We start from the raw sequence: 16,980 nt of genomic DNA, 5'->3' as shown, positions 1-16,980 counted from the left end.
GTGTTATATACCCCATGTGATGGCGAGCGACTCTGGTAGCAGAATAGCCCTCAGTATGTTTTGTACTAACTAAAAATTTTCCTTACCTCTTAAAGCTTCTGAAAACTTTGTATTCATATTAACTATAACAAATTCTAACAACGGGTAACATATAACTTGAGTAGGATATACTTTTCCAGAATAAGTATTAAATTAACCATAAATGATAAATGTTTAAAGAAGTATTGCCGATTTTCTGAGTACCCAAAACTTGTTTAACCTACATAGTTTTAAAAACTGAGTTTATTTATATTGTATTTAATTTAACTTTAAGTCAAATATCAGTAAGATATAATCCGTTATAATTAATTGGGATGAACGCGAATTCACTGTGTAGTCGTGAAAATTTCTGATTTACAGACTACCGAATATTTTCCTTACCTCTACACTCTTTCAAACTATTGTTACGTCAATTATATGATATTTTAATGATAATTACACGATAGGTAGAGTAAATAATATTTTAACTGATGCGCTACGTAAAACGCAATTATAACACGATTGAATCAAGAAAATAATTTGTTTCTAGTAACAAAAATTTCTCTTTATCTCTAAACGTCCTCCAACTTTGTGATGAAATGAGAAATACAATATTCACACAATAATTAAATGATAAAGGTTGAAGTAGCAACAATTAACAATTTAAAATCAATTGTTTTCGAGAATCGACCGTATTTGTGAAAAAACCTTAAGTATTAATGTTTGGAAAATTTTTCCGTAAACCTTACGTGCTTCAAACTTGAAATTATGTATAATACATGAAGTTTCAAGGACATGTTTAATATAGCAGGAGTAGACAACGTTTTTACTGATTTAGTTAGGATTCACGATAGAAATTCTATTCATCCGAAAGAATGGTACGTTTTTTTATTACTTAACAACTTTCCTTATTTCTAACTATCTCGGAAATTATTTACTACATTCGTTCTATGTAATAATAACGACAGGTGCAATATGAGAGTTGTAAGATATATTTCTACTGATTAAGTGACAAATTTACGATAAATTCTCGGATTAATCAGAAAAATTTCATATTTTCTGATTCCCAATAATTTTTGTTTATCTTTAACCAGTTCAAACTTCTGTTATTACTTTTCTTATATAAACTCATAATAAAAAGTACAATGTAGGTAAAAAAGATCGTGGTGCTCTAGATGTGCAATGAAATTTTTTGAAAAAAAGTATTTATTATCAAAAATATGACCTGATTTATAGTTACCGAAAATTGTTCTTACCTTCAAACATTCTTATACTTTTGGATAAGGTTTGCCTTTAGATAAATAAACAGTAATTTTAAATTAAGTAGGGTAGAAACTACTGATTTCGTTTTAAAATAAATTATTTTCCAAAATCGACTGAATTTTTTAAAAAATCTTGAGTTTTTGGTATGGAAAATTTTTACGTAAGCTGTAAGTCCTTGAAACTTTAACATTAAGTTTATTAGAATGAGTTTCAAGAAAATGTACAGTATAGGAGGGGTAGAAAATGTTTTTACTGATTTAGTTAGGAATTTACTGTAAATATTCAATTCATCCAAAATGATAGTAAGTTTGTTAATTACTAAAAAAATTTTCTCATCTCTAGATGTCTCAAAACTTATTTATTACATTTACTATATGTTATAATAACAACAGGTACAATATTAGTGGGTCAAGATATATTTTAACTGTTAAAGTGACAAATTTACCATAAATTCTTGGATTAATCAGAAAAATTTCATACTTTCTGATTCCCAATAATTTTTTTTCTTCTTTAATTAGTTAAAATTTTGTTTTTATATTTCTTATACAAATTTATAACGACAAGTGCAACATAGTTGGAGTAGATCATGTTGCTTCTGACATTACACGGAGTTTTCAAAAAATTATGAATTTTAAAAAATAAGAAAAAAAATTTTTATAATTACCAAAATTTTTTTTAATTTTATAACGTTCTTGAACTTTTTTGATAAGGTGTATCTATTAATAACCGAACTGTCATTCAAATCAAAAGCAGGGTAGAAGCTACTATTCGAAATTCAGAATCAATTAATTTCGGGAATCGACTGTATTTTTAGAAAAACCTTGAATTTTATTGTTTGAAAAATTGTTCCTTAAGTCGAGAATATTTCGAACCTTGTAATTATGTTTTTTACAGTGACTTCGAAGGACATATGCATTATGGCTGGGGTAGATTCTATTTTTTTACTAATTTTGTGAAGAATTTATGACAAATACTGCATCTAATCGGAAAATTTACCAGTTTTTTGATTATAGAAATTTTTTCTTACCTCTGAACACCCTGAAACTTTGTTATTGTGTCTATTATAGGAAATTTTTATGCTAGGTACAGCTTGGTTGGGGGAGAAAATATTTTTGCGGTCGTAGTAAGTAGTTTATAGTCATTACCTTATTTAAGCGGAAAAACTGCATTTTTAATTCATCACAAGAATTTTTCTAGAGCCCAAAGATAGAATAACATTATTATTATTATATTTTGTTGTTATAAAATAATTGATTGCTGTGTTTGTTGTTTTTTTTTGGCTTATCGTTTTGCTGGGCTAAGTTTAATAGATGTTGTACATGTGGTAATCTATGAAAATTTAATCGCATCATTAGAAAAATCTAAATTTTTCATTTTGATAACTGTTTAATAAATATTTTGTATTATTTAGGGGTTTTTTAAGCCATCATATACTGCTTGTAACGTATTTATGGTAGTTTATTAGCTGTTCTTATATTTTCAAAATTGGTCTGGGCGAGCGCTCGAAACTTCAGACTCATGAAAACAAGAGACATATAGCTATTTTCTATTGTAAAGTTGTAATTTTTTTTTTTCATTCGTTTTGTATAATAACTTATGATTTAATAATAAAGTTTACCCGTGCTTAACCAATTTCTACTGTTCTCAAAGATAATAAAAATACTATAGGTTTTGGTCACGTGACTATTTTTCTTATAATACATTATAGAGGACAGAAAATAAATCAATTTACAGGTAGGACATGAAGATTATGAAGTAGTAAGTGCTGCTGATGAGTCCGAGGTGAAAAAAAGATGCTTCCAGTTAACCCGGATACGATGGGTCTTCCTGCCCGAGAGATCCTTGCCAGAGACGTGATTTCCTAGAGACAAGTTGTGGCGACAGCTGTTAGAGTAAGACTAAGCTATGACAGTGGCTGTCGAATTAAGTCCAACACGTGGCCCAAGACAAGGTTCCAAGCTTTTCCGATCTAAACTGCTTTGGTCGTGTGTACATGAGGTATACGAGTGTGTATAGGTATGCGCGCAGTATAGTCTGCGCAGGTCTCCTTTTTGGGAAGAAGCTACATGATGATGATGTATGCGCGGTAATGTGCTGTGTGATGAATGTTCTAGGGGAAAAAATAGATACGCGTGTGTCGTTGCGCGTGTAGTGTTTACATATTATTTGGGGGAGGGGGGGCGCAGGCATTAGAACGACTATACAATAAGTATTCTTAAAATTATTCATAAAACATGCTTGATAACAAAAGTATAACCTCAAACTAGCGTTAATAGTCATAATAATAGTCGTGACGGTGACAATAGTAGTGGAGAGAAAAGAAAATACAAATGGTGGAAAATGGTATAGTTTGAAGTAAAAATCGTAGTTAGCTGAAATTTCTATTAGTAATAGACGCTACTCTAGAAGGGCATAGCAGACTTATCGTAAGTATATAACGGGCAAACGAAGAGGGAACTGGGAAGGTTAAATAATGACGGCGTAGCAACGTAGAAACTGTAGGAAGTTGAAGGATCGAGCGTGGAATTATAAGCAGGTGGACACAGGTATTAATTTATTGAAGGCAAGGATGATTCGAGGGTTTCATACAATGGGTATGGGTGTTACTTATCATATTAGATTTTTTAATGTTAAGTACAAAGATGGAGTTTGGATTTTTACATTGACGATCTTTGTGATAAAGAAGCGACTTATATATAAAGAGTATTAATATTAACGCTACAATATGAAACTTATTTCTAGGTATTAGTAAAAAATTTCGTTTGTCTTTCTAGCACGTGTGCGTTTCATTCTCCACAGGTGTTATTTCCTGGGAGGCATTGCAAGCTTATCATTCGAAACGTCGTTGAGTGAAAGGTAAGAATATCGGAAAAAAAAAAAAAAATACCGCTCTTGTTGGTCGTATAGCAAGAGTAGATTATGTTATCATATGATGAAAATTAATATCTTAAACCTAAGTACAGTTAAGTTTTTAAGCGGCGGAAACTCATTGCTTTGTGGTTAAATCACCGAGGGCAGAGTATTTTGAGAAGAACTAATTAAGGAAAATCGTTAACTATTACGTGCTATACTGAAATGAGCGTGACTAATGGGGAAGGTAGAAAAGTATTCTGGTTGGGTAAATGTTGGTTGTGGTACGAAAATGGGAAGAGGGAAAAAAATTAATTTTGAAAGTTGAATGTAACACTACCCACCTTTACAAAGGTACATACCTTAGTTTAACAAACGTTTGTGTGTATTACTTTCTCTGTCTCTCTGTCTCTTTTCCGATTCGGATACCTGTTTACTGTGCGTGGTTGCACACGTGTGCGAATTTCGTTGGGTTGGCTCTTTACTTAAGACAGATTAAGATGGAGTTTGGATAAACATAATTGGAAAAACTCGGAAAAATTTTACATTATGGTCAAATATCAATATTTTGAAATAATCCTGTTCACAGAAAAAATTTTTTTTTTCAAATGATAAAAAAATGATACTAATTCTAATATTAATCAATTATATTCTACAAGCACAAAATATTTAAAAAAGTAATGAAAAAAGCCTACCTGTACGAGTACAAAAGATGATGATGAAAACAATTTTAGTAATGCCAAGGTTTAATAAACCGTATGGCAATGAAAAAAAATAATACATAAATTTACAAATATTAATAATATATAAATTCTAACATAAGTATACACAATGACTGTTCCTTGAATATATATCAGCTATTTGAATAATCTAATTGACGCAATTTCGGTTATAATCAATATGATATAAATTTATTGTGTGTCTCATAAATATGCCTGTGTATGTTACGACTTCCCTTTCTTTGAGTACAACCCCGGTTAATTGGTGGTGGTAACAATCGGCTAAGAATATTATCTGTACCGAGGAAACTCTAAGATTGGGAACCAACACACAAACAATGATAGTGTTTATATGTTGGAGGGCGGGTTAGTTGCCCTGTGTAAAAGAGCGAAATTGCTCAGATTGCCGATTATATACAATATTTAAAATAATTATTATCAAGTTTCAAAATTTATCTGTTGAATAATCAATTAATTCCTGCACCATATACAGCAATTTTTTATTGATTATTACTTTATTGAATTCTCCCGAGTATTTCCCTTAATTTAATTAATTTAATAATTTAATAACTTTTGTAACTTATTCAATATTTTTCTAATCTAATATCTTTTTTTTTATTTATTCCTGCCCCTTTTTGGGGTACAGATAATATTCTCAGTTTATATAAACGATTTGAAATCTTAACAGCTATTTTTCTAGTTTTTATCTTAAACTATAAAAGGAACTCGCAATTTTACGTGGAGGGGAAGGTTTGCTTAAATAAGTACAATCAATTTATTTTTAATTATCTTATATTTATTCAATTATATGATTCTAAGGAAATTATATCTTCAATTTTTACATGTATTAATTATATTTGAGTAATCGCAATTATTTACGTTAAAAATAAAAAAATATATAATATACTTGATAATTAACTTAAAATTTATCCGCCCTTTTAATAGAGAATCTTACATAAATGACAATTTGAATTTTTCCTCCTTAATATCTCTGCTTAAACACGTTAGGTTAGACTAATACGAATTTTTATTACAACCACGGAAAGTTAGTGTTAGGTAACTACCTATCCGACCAAGTCACGTAAGGTTAGGTTGTTCTCAGGGCCCTTGGGTGTCTTGAGCACTGCTCAAGTCGTCGACCCAGGAACTTCGCCTAAGAACGTGGTTGCTAACCCTAGTGCCTTGACTACTTGGGGATGCGTCGTCTCCACGCTTAAAGCGGTCGAGCACCGAAAGTCCAAGTAGATACCGGTTAGTGGAAGTGTTACCTGTTGGTGGTGTACAAACTTACTTTTCAGCTATCAGCCTTCGTACTTCGTCTCTTTCTCTCCCTTTGTGCTCGTCGCGGTATTATACCAGTGCACGGGAGAATTCCAGGTCTGGGTGAGCAACGAAGTTTCCGCGTCCCAGGCTCGCTGGAAGAGGACTCCCCTTTTTACATTGCGTGCTGGTGCCTTTTATGCCAACGTTTTTTCCTTTTGAGTAGCAGGTTTTCCCTTCTTTGGGTGAACGCGCTCTAGCGTTTTCTTAACGTACTAGATGCACATTCCCCGCGCGTGGCGTTCAAATTTGAATTTTCGTGTTTCAAATAGAAATGAAATATATGTACAAAAAAAATGTGTACTGTTGAATTGTCTATTAGACGGATTTTTTATTACAAGAAAATATAATAAATAGAAGAATATAAATATAAATGTAAAGCGTGTATTATAAATTCTAGGTGATAGAAGTGCCCCCTTGCAATGTATAAATCAATAATTATGCATATGTGCCTCAAAACTTATCTCAACATTTATAATCGACTCTCTAATTCAACTATCATTCAGTCCCAAACGAATGATCGAAAAGCGCAGCCTTAAAAGATTCGTTGGTGACCCTCTGTCTCACAGACCCGGGAATCTCCCCCAGAATTTCAAAGCACTTATGACAAAAGATCGCTTATACGCTATCATCCATGCAAAAGGGATAAACAGGCCCGCAGTGTCACGCCTGGCAGATCGCCTGGCAGAAAGAGAGAGAGAGAGAGAGAGCGTGAGAGCAGACAATAAATGGCTCTCTCTATCTCACTTACTTTTATAAATACTGCCAAAATGCCTTTTTCATTTTTTTTCTTAACATTTTGTGCTTGTTGAAACAGAATTAAAAGTACTTATTGATATGAAATTTTTCGCCCTACACGCTAATATCTTTGTTTTTTCTGTATGTCAAACCGTTAAAAGATATAAGCAAAACGAGCTCTAAAACATAATTTTACTCAATTTTAACATTAACAGACCACCCAAAAATAATCACAACAATTTCTTTTGAAATTGGTGGGCTCAATTATATATAATATAGAAAACGCCCAATTACAGATTAATTTTCTAATTCAGAAGTTTCTCGCTTGATGTCTATAAATAATACGAACAAAGATTGGAGATGGCGTGCTCCATAGCACAATCGATAAGGTCCCTGACTACTAATTCTAAAGATGTCGTTTGATTCTCTGAGTCAGCATAATTTGAAAATTTTCTTTACACTTGTGATATATAATATATATACATGCTTTCGTGTATATGTATGCTATATATACAATACATATATGATATTTATTTATTGTATGCTTTCCTGTATTGCTATTACTAGCAGCCCCCCGTCTCGGCTTCGCCCGAGACTCACTAAATAGAACACCGTAATGTGTAACGTTTACAGTTAAAAATTTTACATCTTTTTCTGACACTTTTCATAACAAAAATTTTCTTATTAAAAACATATTTTTTCGGAATCCATTCAGTTTATTTGGTCATATATGCCATAAAGTAATCGTTGTCCCTTCAGGGTTATTGATTAGCAGTTTCTCCCGTATAATCTACGAAAAGGGCTTTTTTTTAAAGATGTAAAGAATTATAACTCATAAAAAATATATAATTGAAAAAAAATTTTTTTGTCTTATCTCACAACTTTACTACCACAGCGAGAAAGTCCTGGAATTACATTTTTTGTCGCCTCAAAAATACAATGACATATTCTACCTGTTTAAACATTTGGAAGATTCAAGAGATTACTATGATGGTTGTAGTGAAAGGCTAATCTTTTACTTAATAAATTCTTTGTTTACCGATTTTGATGCTGCCTTAATCTTGATAAATGTTCAGCGTCATTTTCTTGACGCCTAAAAATGTATTCGTTAGATGCATTTGAAGTTTTTCTTCAAATTTTACTTCTTGTGACTTTTGGCATAGTTAAAACTTTTGTGAGCCCTTAAGGCTATTTTTTTAACTTTATTATGTTGTAATATATTTGTTGGCAAGGTAGTTCGGAGTCTAATGACCCTGAAAAGGGCCGGTGGGCTTGTTACGTAAACTCTTTCTTGACTAAAGTTACCAGCAAACGTGATTGCCTCTATACCTCAGGGTGATTTTATCATCTATACCAAACTGATCGGGAGGAAACCTTCGTCTGAAGCGTTGGAGATGATTTTAGAGCTCTTTCCTAACATCTCCTGGTGTTGCGCTGGAGACGTTGATGTCTAAAGCACCTTCTGTTTTTGCAGAGTTCAGGTAGGTAAGGTATGGTTGGTTTAGGTAGTCTAAGGTGAGGGAATTGGTTCGTGATGCTTGCCCGTTGGAGACTGTCCCGTTTGCGCAGGTTTTTCTTTACAGCTGTTAGGTTCTCCCAACGCAGACTTTGGAGAGGATCAGTGGTTCCTAGTTAGATGCTTAGAGTTGAGAGGATAATATAGGGTCGTCGATCACCAGGGTTCCCATCAGCTGCGACAAACAACTCCGCTCGCGATGTCTGCCAGTGAATGACTGGCTTGGTTTAATAGTGGCCGGCTTTACACACGGCACGTTTTTTAGTCGACGAATCGTTTCCGAAAATGGTAGTAAAAATGTATTTGTTGTCATGGTAGTAGTTTAACACGTTAGGTGGCCCTAAAAAGAACCGATGAGGTTGATGGTTAAGTAGGGAACGCAAATAATTATAATGGCCCTAAAAAGGAACAATGATGAAATTTCCAGTTATTCCTTATCATTATTCTTGATGATGGTAAGCCAGCTGCGGGTAGCGTGACTCTTACCCTTAAAGTCTCTGTGTACGGAGACCGTGATGGAGGGAGGTACACCGCTGACCAAAGAATATCTCGTCTTCTGGTCGTCCCCCGGATAACCAACTGCTCATCATTAGTTGGGAAAATGGGCCTGGAGAGTCCCTTCTCTGTCGGTATGCCGTTGTGACAACCACTGAGAAAGAGGCCGTTGTAGCTGCCCGTACTCTTCAGGTCTGTCTTCCCTGGCTTTCATTTAAATTAGAAAATTATCTAACGGCATCGAGCTGGATGGTAGAACAACTACAAACATCTTAAGTGTTGGAGCAGGTTATGCTCTGGCTATACACATCTCCTGGTATTTTACCTGAGACGTTGACATTCCGAATGCCTATTTATCTGTGGCACTCGACTATCTTGGCGATCCGGGATTAAATCCGATTTATTTCGCTTGCACATGAAAGAAGAGTGTCATCAGTAGCTGGGATGCCTAGCTGCACTACTTTTAATTCGGTTCTTGGTGTACTGTCGACAAATGACTACGATATTTGACAACTTGGTGGGGCATTTTATGACCACTCTTCACTATCTTCGATTGCGGGTGACTTCAATTTTACCTTGACGCCACTTAGCGGATTCTACTAAAATAAAGCTCAAAGCTAGCTTATTTTTGCACAACTTTGAGCTTATTTACCGCTATTGTTATTAACTTTTTCAAGAAAATAACTATGCAAAAACCATCTTGAAATTATCAAGAATCAGTATGCAGAATTTCAGCAAAATCGGTTCAGTAGTTTTTGCGGTTAGCGATTACAACGGTTTTAGTAACTTCGCTGTACATATTAATAAGATAATACGGGTATTACACTTTACAAACGAGAGAAGAGTGGTAGTAAGTGCGTGGAGAAAGAGACAGAGATCGGAGCCGAGCTGAGTTTAACTAGAGATCGTCTCATCGCACGGGTCGCTTCATCGCGTTGGTCGAACCCGCAAACGTGCCAGTAGATGTTTTACATCAAAACACGCACAAACTGAACCAAGCGACGCTATGTTTTAGATACACTAATATTGTATTAGGTACAGAGGTTTGGGATCAATGACGAAATATCTTCAGCTGCTTGACACATACTCACTTTGTTTTCTCTGACTAAGTGTGTATGTGTCTGACTATGCGTGTACGTGTGTATGTATAAGCATTATACTTCTATAATCTATAACTGTACGTGCTGCATGCGCGAACAGTAAGAAAGGGGATAGGGGATCCCGCAGCTGTGTTCTTCGATTCATTTTACTCTCTCATGCGCACACTTCTTCTGTACAGCATACTATGTATGCATGTATATCTATACATTTTTTGTAACGCTTTTTCGTTACTATCACCACGCATCACTCACGTTTGCTCACCATACTCACGCGCGCCTATAGATGTTACACATCAAAATTTAGTTTAATATGCCCTCTTGACTCCCAGGCACTACTGAGAGGAAGTAGCAGTGCAGCAGTCGGTAACTACATTTATTAGAAAGGTTTCTAAGCTATTCATGTACACGTAATCGTTATGTAATGGACTTTTTAGGCTATATTATACATTTAGTTCGTATAGTCTTACATGTATGAAGTAACTTCTTAACAACGAGTCGGCACTGTTAAAAGCTACTGTTGTATGATTTCGAATATTTCCCTCAATTTCTTAGTAAAATCTTTAAGTTAATAAAATCTCATTAATCTAGCTTATATCGATCATGAGACAATAGATATAAAAAAAAAAAAACTAGTCGTAAAAGGTCTATGGACTCCCAGTCAAAACGAAGTTTCATTCGCTTTTTTGTAGACGTTAGCTATATACAGTCATAATGTATAGGATAAAATATAAAGTTAATGAAATAAAAAAATTAATCATAAACTATATTTATCAAGTATGTAATAAATAACAATAACTTGCAGAAACATTTAAAACATATTATCGAGAGTGAGTTGACCAAATGAATCAGTAATTTAAGTATGTATTAGGTGCGAATGCAGTAATAAATTTTGTTTGGTGTTCGCATATGTCCTACGAGATCATAAGAAAATAAAACAATGAGTTTTGTCTGTGTCAACACAACAGCACAATTATTCTTGTAAACCAACAAATAAGTTTGTAATAACACTTCTAAGTATTACTTTAATAAATTAATTAACAAAAACTACAAAATACTCTCTAACTTTTAGAATAGCCTCTTACTATGCAAGTTTATATCTATGTTTCCTCACAGTTACTTTTAAATTGACGTAGTAGTTCTTTTTTCTACGGCGATCGAAAGCATTTTGGTTGAAAAATTTTTTTTTTCTTTGTTACTATTAGTGTGTTATAACAATAAATAATGCATTTTAAAAGATGTCTATTTTGTAGAAAACTTGATGACAAAAAGATTGACGGTCGTAAAATTACTCTACGAGTAATAGAAGCGGAGATAGAAGCAAAAAACTAAATAAAAAATTGATAATGAACCATACATTTTTAAGTAAATAAATAAAATCAACTTTGTACTTGGATAAAACTATTTTTCCATATTCCTGGAGAAATTCTGCAGGGAAATGAACAAATTTTTCTTTACTGAAAAACGTAGGATTGTATCGTATTTTTTGTTTTAGGGCAATAAACTAAACAGCCACATTTACAGCCAGTGAAATCTGTGCAGTAGCGCGGGGTGCGGGAAGCGAAAAGAGAATACTACGTTATATCTATATATTGATTTAAACTATATACATAAACTGACAGCGGCCGCACTAAATGTGTAGGTAGTGCAGACGGTACGCGGCGTGGGGAGAAGGAGCTACTGACCGAGTACAACCAAAAACGGCCTATCAAAAAGGAGTCGTCGGGTCCTTCCGTGCACGCGCATGAAGAGAGAGAGAAAACTGCCCGTGGTAATATATATAGCTTTATACACGGCTCTATTACTGTAGCGGGGTCAGAATAAAGTCTTGTTACACTTTTTTTGATCTAGACCCCATGCGCCCAAAACTCATAACGCCAGAAAATGAACTTCGATCCAATAATGCAAAATAACACAATGTGCGGTCGTAGTACGAGTCTGCCACAGCGCGTGTTGTCACGAGAGAAAGGGAGAGGTCCGAGTCGAACCTCTTTTTTTGCTCCAACGCGTTGTATTGCGGTGACGCGCGTCTTTTTGCTGCATGTGAACTGGGCCTACAATTTTTGACTGTATGGCTCTGAATCTTGTGACAGCAAGTAAATATAACCTTTAAGTGCTGATAAAATGAAAAATGTTAAGTTTATAAAACAAAAGTTGCTTCAAATGATTTACTTATATAATACAAAGCTAATGATGGCATATAATAAGTTCAAATTAAAGCAGAGCATCATGAAGTTGTACTTTCTGTACTCGATTAACAAAAACAAATTTAATACGCGGAGAAGCATGTGGGTCAGGTCTGTTTTTACAGAAGCCCAAAAAGACTACAAGGTGATAGCAACAATTTGATACCCACGTTGAGGCAAACAGATCCACAACTTTATTTTAATTTTTTCGCATGGATTCTGAAACCTTTGATGAACTGCTCAGACTTATTGGTACACTGATGGAAAAAAAATGTTATCAGAGAATCACTGTCTGCCCGTACAAGATTGGAACTTTCTTTTAGATACTTAGCTTCTAGAGACTTAATGAAATCAATCGCATATGCCTTTTGTGTAGGCATCAGTACGGTATCTGGTATAACTAATGAAACTTGTGAAGCTCTGTGGAAAGTTTTAAAAGACCTTGTTATGTATCTTCTAAGTACAGACGACTGGAAAAAAATTTCTAAAGAATTTAAAAACATCTGGAGATTTCCCGATTACATCGGCTGTATTGATCGCAAACACGTCTACATAGAGGTATTAAAAATTATATTTGTCTTCAAACCATGTGCTTTAATTAATTTGTCTTTATTTAACAGGCACCTTCTCATAGTGGGTCCATATTCTATAATTATGAGAATAGATTTAGTATCAATCTAACTGCTGTTGCTGATACCCACTGTAAATTTATGTTCGTAGATGTTGGCAAAGAAGATCGTTGCTGTGATGCAGGTGTATTATTGGATTGCGAGATCAAACGAAGGCTAGAAAATAATACTTTGAATATACCAGGACCTAGTGATATTGGATACGTCATTCTCCCTCACGTTCTACTTGGAGACGAAGTCTATGGAAACACTTCTTATCTCCTGAGTCCATACCCTAAAAGTAATAAACTTGATTTTAAAAAAAAATCTACAATTGTAGGCACAGTAGAGCACGCAGAATAGTTGAGGGTGCTTTCGAAATTCTTGTGCATTGGACAATTTTCAAAAGGCTTATAAATACAACCGCATAACTTTATTATTAATAAAGAGCTGCAAAAGCGACCACAAGAAAGACGGTACTTACAGTTTAATGATTTATCAGGAACTGGATCATCTGTATTAGAACTCAAAAAGTTATAGACATGGAGAGCACAATATCTGGTACAACAACAAGAGATAATTTTGCAGATTTTTTTATGGGCGAGGGATCAGTTGAATGGCAGGAAGAGAGAGCTTTAAGAAATTTATTTTAACTTCACCGTATGTACATTTGCACTAATCAAAATAACTAGGGTTGTGTGTATTTTTAAACTCATTATTAATCATCTACATCAAAGTAAGTGAAAAAATTTAAGACAAAGAAGATTGAAAAAGATTCATTCATCAGATGAATGTTTATTCTCCTCTTTCCTTAGCCTTCTCAGCTTCCCAGAGCATATTTACGAACTTTCTCTCTAAATCTCTTTTTTTTTGCGCTTGATAATTTGCGCAGGATTTCTCCTGCATTGATTAAAAAATCGTCTACACCATCTGGAGGTCTGATGCAATCGTTAAAAATCTCGCTCACTTCTTTTGTGATGCTGCTATCAACAGTATGTTTACGACCTATAAAAACCAAAACAAAACTTACCAATTTTTCTAGGCTCTTTACAAATTAGCTAAAAACATAGTCATTAAAAACTATAAAAAATTACTTGTACTGACGTTTTACATGATTAGAAAGAGAGGAATGATTAGATGCAGATTACAATCCAGAAGTGGTATCACTTTCTTGTGATGTTTCTCTCTCTTTGTTTGTTTCTCTTTCTCCGTTGTCGTTAATGTCTCTCTCTTTAGCCACACTAGATTCATTATCTACAAATTCTGACAATGTGTCATTGATGGCATCATTTCCTTCATTTTCTGGAGTTAATCCAAGATTGCCTGAAGAGCTAAACAAAAACTTCCAATATGTATTCATGAAAAGTCATTTAAGAAAATATAGGTTTAAGAAATACTGACCTTCTATCAGATGGCACACGTTTAAGAAACAACATTTGTTTGTTAAATCTAAAGCGGGCTGTCTTTTCAACAGTTGCAGATCCACTGAGTACGTAGGCGTTAATTTTTTTGTGATCTCGAAAGTTTGCATAAACTGATCTTTCAAGTTTTTCCAACGATTCTGTATCAACTTGGCTGTAAGATTACCTACAGTTTATGATAAATATTAAAATTCGAAAGTAATGATACTAAAAAAAAAATCACAGCTAGTAAAATTAAAGTTAAGAAAACTGTAATTTAAACACCTCCCAAAGATCTTGCTATAGCCTCCCAAGCTTCTCTGACAGTCACAGGACTTCGAAGTTCAGTATCAAGGGAATAATTCCATATACAAGGATATTGTTAAATTACCGCGATCAAACGTTCATCGTATGAATTCTAGTTGACTCCGTCCTTCGCAGTCTTTGTAGACCTCTTTCTTTTCGTGTTTGATGATGCTTGTGAGGCTGTATGAGTAGGGATCAGGGTTGATGACTCTATTACTACTGATGCTTGCACCATCTTGATGATTCAAACTATAAGACCCTGGAGTGCTCTGCACACCTTGTCTCAAAAGTTGCAATTCACTCGTTTGATTTTGGGGCTGACCCAAAACTAGTCCAGATCCAGGTTGAAGTATATTTTCACTTTGATCAGTAGTTCTAGGATTACATGTCGATACGCCAATGCCTCTCAGACAATCTACATAATTACAAAATAAGTTTAATGTAGTTCGATAAGTTTTTTTTTATCATCATGCTTAACTTTAGCTTACTAAAACCAACTCTTTTTTTCTTATCAATTTTGAGGTTGTAGCTTTCAGGATTGAGATTTGAAAAACATTTATGTTTTCCATAATCCCAAAAATGTTTTTGCATCTCTGAATGATAGTAGAAACATACTATGGGCTGCAAAACAAAAAAAAAGATATTTTTATCTTCTGCAATATACAGCTAGTGTATGTCCTCATCTTTACTCACGGTCTCAGATTCTGCTGTTGATGACAAATTAATTTTTCAGGAAAGTTTTTTATGAAGCAGGAAGCAACTACAATGAAAACACTAGCACTTAATGCTTATATTTACTTGCTGTCAGAAGATTCAGAGCCATACAGTTCCGCTCACGCCACGTCAAAAATCGTTGGCCTAGTTCACATGCAGCAAAAAGACGCGCGTCACCGCAATACAACGCGTAGGAGCAAAAGAGAGGTTCGACTCGGACCTCTCCCTTCCTCTCGTGATAATACGCGCTGTGACATGCTCCATGTAAACGGGGCACTTACGGATTTTGCCGCTGCTGCAAGCTGCAAACGGTAAACGCTCTCATTGATCGAAATTTTGTTGCTACTTTGCCGTGACGCGCTATTCCTGCTCCATATAGTCGCAGCCTAAGTGGTAGCAATGCTTTCTACTGCGCCGTGCACACAGTTATACGGGTATAATACCAGAACCTACACTGTGATCTGTATAAAAACTTATATTTATTGTTACACTTACGTATTGATTTTTACAAATTTTACTGGATCAACTGTCGACTGGAATGATTAGTCAACTTTATTACTGTTTTTGAAATGTTCTCTTTAGGGATAGGGATCTCTTCATTAAGTCGATAACAAAAAGGCCCTTTTTTCTGGGCACCTCGAAGCAGATACTTCAGAAAGGGCAAAAAGTAGTAATCAAAAGTTGAAGCAGCGTTAGAGATTGATCTCGGCAGCAAATCAAGGCTTCTAAGCCTTCATGAACATTTGAAGACTAGCAGACGATTCTTATGAATTTAGTGATAAACAGATACCTGCAGCTTCATCTAACCACGTGCTGTCCTAAAACTCTGATAGTATTTTTAGTATTTTTTGTCTCTTGATGGAAAGTAGTTATATCTGGCTACTAACAAGTCGAAGTAAGACGAAGATGTACATGATAATCATGAAGCTTTTATGTATCAGCCGTTGTCTTCGAAGGTCAATGAGGTGGTTAAAGTCGGTAAAGGATCTGCTTCTACGGTTACCATAAAGGCATTGGTAGCAATGAAGGTTCAGCTGAATTCACGTCATCAACTCAGGTTGATTCGACAAAAAATCATAGTGGACGTCTATCAAGAGTGAAGCATGTTTAGTACATCATGAAAATCTTTTACCCTATAGACTACCTTACTTATATACATTTTCATCATATGTCCATTGTGTAAGTTTTTTTCTATAAAATAAGGAAGAGACATTCAAAACTAGTTGCTTGAAAAATTTTTCAAGCTAAAATTTATACCAACTTGTTGTGAATCAAAAGAGGAAAATTACATCACCTGATCATAAAAGAGTATCTAGATGCTTATAAAGCTGAAGAGGTCAGTGAAGAGGTCTGAACGGTCGTATTGTATTAATGTTTTTAAATTTGTTAATAAAAATTTTAAGTAATTTCAATATTAATAACTATAAGATATGCACACTAAAAAATTCTTGTGAGGGTAGATTCAACTATTCCATTGTAATAATATTATAAATGTGAAACTTTTTCATACTGAAATTTTTAAACGAAACTTTGCGTCAAAATAGCTTATACATTATGTCAGTAAATGGTCTATTTTTAACATTTGATTTGTCGACTTTCATTAAATGGCGGAGAATCCGTTTTCATGTAACTCACTAGATATTAATAAAATTAAAAGGTATACATTGAAATTAAATAAGACATACCATAAAAAAATTTTCTCTACAGAATTGAAAAATAATGGTTATGCTGCATAGCAAAAAATTTTATG

General features: G+C 34.2%; 1 protein-coding gene across 6 annotated transcripts in view; it reads left to right on the top strand.

The window, feature by feature from the left end:
• LOC106644166 (U2 snRNP-associated SURP motif-containing protein) overlaps positions 1–16,980 on the top strand; it is a 215,964-nt gene that overhangs the window by 181,886 nt on the left and 17,098 nt on the right. The window lies entirely within an intron of this gene.

The sequence above is a fragment of the Copidosoma floridanum genome, unplaced genomic scaffold, assembly GCF_036245765.1.
Source record: "Copidosoma floridanum isolate Cflo_tuat_1 unplaced genomic scaffold, Cflo_Japanese_pri ptg000013l, whole genome shotgun sequence".
In the NCBI taxonomy this organism is placed as follows: Eukaryota; Metazoa; Arthropoda; class Insecta; order Hymenoptera; family Encyrtidae; genus Copidosoma; species Copidosoma floridanum.
Note: the sequence above shows the minus strand (reverse complement) of the source record. Positions and strands in the feature narration are given on the sequence as shown.